Source organism: Gracilinanus agilis, chromosome 2 (genome assembly GCF_016433145.1).
Source record: "Gracilinanus agilis isolate LMUSP501 chromosome 2, AgileGrace, whole genome shotgun sequence".
NCBI classification, from domain to species: domain Eukaryota; kingdom Metazoa; phylum Chordata; class Mammalia; order Didelphimorphia; family Didelphidae; genus Gracilinanus; species Gracilinanus agilis.
Window position 1 is genome coordinate 226,944,506 of NC_058131.1, and position 6,367 is coordinate 226,950,872.

General features: G+C 35.1%; 1 non-coding gene across 1 annotated transcript; it reads left to right on the forward strand.

Annotated features, from left to right (window-relative positions):
- Positions 1-383: 383 nt before the first annotated feature.
- LOC123238382 lies at positions 384-486 on the forward strand. Its single transcript, XR_006505574.1, has one exon. It is a non-coding gene; the product is annotated as a U6 spliceosomal RNA (small nuclear RNA).
- The last annotated feature ends 5,881 nt before the right edge of the window (positions 487-6,367 follow it).

Sequence of the window (6,367 nt, forward strand, 5' to 3'; positions counted from 1 at the left end):
TGGAGCAAGGTGACAGGGATCGGTCCTTGACCTACACTATTTAGCATTTTTATTAGTTACTAGGATGAAGACATGGTTGGCATGCTTTGTTGGATTTGCAGATGAGCCAAGAGGGATAGCAAACACATGGGATAATAGTCAAGATGCAAGAAATCCTTCACTGAAATAAGATGAAATTTGATAGGGACAAATGTAAAATCCTACATATGTGTTCAGAATACAACTTTGCCAATGCTAGATAGGAGAGGCATGGCTAGGCAATAGTTTCTATGAAAAGAAACTGGTAGAATGGGCATCAATCTTAATATGTAGCAATGTGAAATAGTGGCCAAAAAAGCCAATTCAATCTTAGACTGCACCAGTAGAATTATGGTATCTATTGTTTGCTTTGGGAGCACATACACTAAAATTGGAAAGATACAGAGGAGATCATCATGGTCCCTGTTCAAAGATGATGCATAATTTTGCAAAACATTCCATATTAAAAGAGAAATGAATTATGGTATTCAAAAAAGGAGTCTCGCTGTACTCTGCCCTAGTCAAATCACATCTGGAGTATGGGTGTTAGTTTGGAGTCCACATTTTTGTATGGATGTTGACAGGATGTTATATAACCAGAGAAGGATGACCAAGATAGTGTAAAAAGGACGGGAGAACATGGTATATGAGCATCTGTTGAAAGGGCTAGGGATGCTTATGGTGGATGGTTGTGGTGGAAAGTTGATGCTAGGATCAAGGGGTGGATTGGATAGATATCTTTGGGTATCTAAAATACTATATATATACATACATACATATATATATATACATATATATATATGTATATATATCACATGGAAGAATAAATAAGTGTTTTACTTGGCTCCAAACAGCAGAATCAGGAATAATGAATGGAAGCTTCAGTTCAATGTGGAAAACAATTTCTTAACAAATGGGCTATCCCAAAATGGAAAGGAGTAACCTCAGGAAAGGGAGGTAGATTTTTAATTGCAAGGATTCTAAATAACCCCAGGTTAATGGATGTTTTAGAGAGGGTTCAGTTTCATCAGGGGGTCTGCCTAGAGAGCCTCTGTGATGCCTTCTAATTCTGAATTCCTGCAGTTCTATGATCACCTCTAATAACGTTGGGGTGAGGTGGGGTTGGACTGCAGAAAGCATAATTCAAAAGGATTCATGGCAAAGACCATTCAGTGAGTTCTTGGGTTAGAGGAGTGTTGCTCCTCCATCTAGGATTATACTTAAACACTATCTAAAAGCTTCCAACTTCCCGCTTCTTTTTTCTTAAATAGTTCTAGGTGATTCCATAGTGCTCTCTAATGATATCTACCATGCTGGTTCATCTCTATAGCTGAGATCAGAAATTCTCAATGTGTAGTCTGTAGCACTGTGGGCACCTCAAATTCTTTTCACAGGTTCTGTGATGTCAGTATTATTTTCATTATAATACTAAGATGCTATTTATCTATTAAAGTACCTCTCCTTTTTCCAACTATATATCTGAGTGATATCACATTTTCTTCATATACTTCAATCAAAACAACATATTCCAATAGACTGAATAGAGAAGCAGATGTGAAAATCTAATTGTCTTCTATTAAATCAGACAATAAAGAGATTTGTAAAAATATGTATAACAATACCACTCTTAGTATTTTTTTGAAAAGTTATTTTTATATAAAGTATGCTTTAAATTAGCATGTAATGAGTTTGCTACGTTATTTTAATGAACTAATTTTTAATTATCATTTTTAAATGTATTGATAGTATAACCCAAATGAACCGAAGCTCTTGGGGGCACCCAATAATTTTTGAGACCATGAATCATTCCTGGGAACAAAAAGTTTTAAAACTCTAGGTTTAGAAGTACTTTCTAGCCACTAGAGTAGAACTCTTTTTTTCTTTATCTTGTTATCATTGGGGGAAAATAAAATTTAAATATGCACTGGCTAGACTAAAAGAGTAGTTGGTAATGAATTGACGTAATTTTGGAACAAGGTGACAGGGATCAGTCCTTCACCCTACACTGATAACATATACAAAACAAATATAGTGTCATATAGCTGAACCATCTTAGTCTTCTTAAAACATCTTAATTTTTTACTTTCACAGTGTCCAAAGATTCTTTTCTAAAATTTATTGTTTATTTTTCATATACTTTTTTAAAATTGAGTTTGAAATTCTCTCTCTTCCCCACTCATTAAGAAGGTAAGCAATATGATATCAATTATACATGGGAAATCATGCAAAATATATTTCCATATTAGCCATATCACAAAAAAGGCAAAAAAAAAAGTTTTGCATTTCTCTAGTCTATAGTGATTTACAGCATTTTTTTTAGGTGACCATGAATAGCTTTCATTTCTTCTTCTGAAAACTGTCTATTCATATCCTTTGACATTTCTCAGTTGGGGAATACCTCTTTTTTTTTTAAACCCTTGTACTTTCGGTGTATTGTCTCATAGGTGGAAGAGTGGTAAGGATGGGCAATGGGGGTCAAGTGACTTGCCCAGGGTCACACAGCTGGGAAGTGGCTGAGGCCGGGTTTGAACCTAGGACCTCCTGTCTCTAGGCCTGACTCTCACTCCACTGAGCTACCCAGCTGCCCCGAATACCTCTTATTTTTATAAATTTAACTTAATTCCTGGCATGTTTGAGTAATAAGGCCTTTTTCACAGAAATGTGTAAAAAATTTTGGTATCACTTCATCATCTATATTACCTATTAGCAAAATGTTGCTTCCTTGATTATCTCTTCTATGAAGGTCTATTTTTTGCTTTTGAGATACCCCAATTCTTTGAGTCTTTTCCCTGCTCTTTCATAGGACCATTCCCAATATGTTGCATGTTGTTCAGATTTGAGAGAATCATCAGTCTAGAGATGGAAGGGACGTCAGTGTCCATCTAGTACATCCTTCTCTCCCCCATTTTTTTGTTTAGTTGTTTCAACCATTCCTTACTCTTTGTAACTTGATTTAGGGTTTTCTTGGCAAATTTACTGGAGTGGTTTGCCATTTCCTTCTCCAACTTATTTTACAAATAAGGAAGCTGTGGTAAAACAGTGTTAAATGACTTGGCTAGAGTCACCTAGTGTCTGTGAAACCAGACTTGAAATCAAGTCTCCCTGACTCAAAGTTTGGGACTCTAATCACTATGCCACTTAACCTCCCTTAACCCCGTTATTTTACAGAAGAGAAAAATGGGGCTTAGAAAAATTGTGATTTATGCATTGAATAATTGCTTGAGATTAATGCTTCGACTCTTGAGCCAGTAGTTTTTTCCACAATCCATGCTACTGCATTTGCCACCAGACAATAAGAGACTGATCCTGAAAAAAAAAGTCAGACTTCTGATTATCTGGGCTACAATACTTGAAGAAAAGAATGCAGGAAGAATAAAAGAAGAGGGGAAAAGAATCTCCTAATTAGAAGAACCAGAGGGATAACTAGCACAGGGTAACTTTCCCTAGGACAGAAATTTAGATGAGCTGAGAGTACTTCATCTCTTCAACACCATAGAAACAACAGAATTCAGCATCTAGTTAACAAGAGATTAATTAGAAAGTTCAACTAGAATGCTATTTAGTATCTTTACTCATGCCCTACACTGCTTTATCTTTCCTACCCCTTAAGACTTTGTGACATTAGTGACTATGGGTTCTTTCTCCTCCTTTCTACATGAGAGCAGCCTGCCCATCCCACTTAACTGAGAATGAGTTTCATGCCACTTACTCTGAGTACATTTTGTCGTGTTTGCTCCACAGACAGAAATTCCTACTTGTGGCTGGGGGAAGACATTTATTTCAAAGAGTGTCTTTTCTAGAGTGGTATATAGTATGGCTATGTCAAAGAAACCCTTCTGCAACTTCTAATTTTGGAGAGTTGCCTAATGACATTTATCAACCATGACACATTGTCATGTAGGAGGAGATATATCTTCTTCCCTTATAAGCCATCCTGTGGATTTTCCTCAGGAGTGTCTAGTGTGACCTTGGATATAAGTAGGAAGGAATTTCCATAGTGGGAGTCACCAATACTGATAAAATCAAAGATCTTGACTAAAATGAAATAAACTAAGGGCTTTGAAAAGACTGAACACAAAGAGGCTGCTGTTATGACTAATGCTTGAAAAATTAATTTTCCCAATAGTATTAGTTAGTATATGTTTCTGTAAATTTCCATTGGCCCTCCTCCACCCTCAAACTTCATTCATATTTCATCTCTGTTAATCTCTTGGCCCTGAGTAGAATATGAAAGGAAGCCCTTTTTAGGCTACTTGTCATTTCTCATGGAAAGGATCAATGATGACTTGACTGACCCTCAGATTCCAGAGGTTTAGAGCAGTTGGAGGTCATCTTCTTAAGTTATCAGTCATCTAGATCTTAACTCTATCTTTCTCCCAGGCCTAAGAGACCTACTTTGGTCACTTGGATCCCTGCCCCCAAAAAAGACAAGAAGGGAAAGGAGGGAAAGGGGAAGTGGAAGGGAAAGGAGAAGAAAAAAGAAACCAGTTGACTCAATGATGCCCTTTTTTGTGAAGGAGAGGCAGGAGGCCAGAAAATTAAAAGGATTTGTCAAGACTCAGAAATGAGAATATCTTAAGAGTTTGTTTTCAGTTTGGGCAGAGATTTATGTTTTTAACAGACTATTTATATGAAGTAAGAGGAACTTAATTCATGTTAGGTGGATTCTTAAAACACTACAACATTAAATTTTGAAAAATCAAATATTCGAAGACATCAAAGCATCTTGTTATTTAAAGGCATTTTTTGTAATTGTTTCAAAACCATTCCCTAAATTCTTACCTAAATCATTCTGTTTTTCCTTGAGTGCATATATTAACAAATTAAGGAGGGCAGAGATCAATGAATTGGGTATGCAACTCAAAAAATTAGAAAGCGAGCAAATTAAAAACACCCAGATGAAAACTAAATTAAAAATACTAAAAATTAAGGGAGAAATTAATAAAATCGAAAGTAAAAGAACTATTGAATTAATAAATAAGACTAGAAGCTGGTATTTTGAAAAAACAGATAAAATAGACAAAGTACTGGTCAATCTAATAAGAAAAAGGAAAGAAGAAAACCAAATTGACAGTATTAAAGATGGAAAGGGAGACTTCACCTCTAATGAAGGGGAAATTAAGGCAATCATTAAAAACTATTTCACCCAATTATATGGCAACAAATAAAACAATTTAGGAGATATGGATGAATATTTAAAAAATATAAATTGCCTAGATTAAAGGCAGAAGAAATAGAATACCTAAATAATCCCATATCAGAAATAGAAATTGAACAAGCCATCAAAGAACTCCTTAAGAAAAAATCACCAGGACCTGCTGGATTCACATGTGAATTCTATCAGATATTCAAAGAACAACTAATCCCAGTACTATACAAATTATTTGATATGATAAGCAAAGAAGGAGTCCTAACAAATTCCTTTTATGACACAAATATGGTACTGATTCCAAAGCCAGGGAGACAAAAAACAGAGAAAGAAAACTATAGACCAATCTCCCTAATGAACATAGATGCAAAAATCTTAAGTAGAATATTAGCAAAGAGACTCCAGCAAGTAACTAAGAAGATCATCCACCATGATCAGGTGGGATTTATACCAGGAATGCAAGGATGGTTCAACATTAGGAAAACCAGCCACATAATTGACCATATCAATAGTCTAACAAACAAAAATCACATGATCATCTCAATAGATGCTGAAAAAGCCTTTGACAAAATATAGCATCCATTCCTATTGAAAACATTGAAAAGTATAGGAATAGAAGGACCTTTCCTAAAAATAATAAACAGTATATACCTAAAACCATCAACAAGCATTATATGCAATGGGGATAAATTAGAAGCCTTCCCAATAAGATCAGGAGTGAAACAAGCATGCCCATTATCACCTCTATTATTCAACATAATATTAGAAACACTAACAGTAGAAATTAGAGAAGAAAAAGGAATTGAAGGTATAAAAATAGGCAATGAGGAGACTAAGCTATCACTCTTTGCAGATGATATGATGGTCTACTTAAAAAATCCTAGGGAATCAACTAAGAAGCTTGTAGAAATAATCAACAACTTTAGCAAAGTGGCAGGATACAAAATAAATGCAAGGAAATCAGCATTTCTATATATTTCCAACACATCACAGCAGCAAGAGGTAGAAAGAGAAACACCATTTAAAATCACTCTAGACATTATAAAATACTTTGGAATCTATCTACCAAAAGAAACACAGGAATTATATGAACACAACTACAAAAACCTTTCCACACAGTTAAAACTAGATTTAAACACTTGGAAAAACATTGATTGCTCATGGATAGGACGAGTTAACATAATAAAAATGACCATTCTA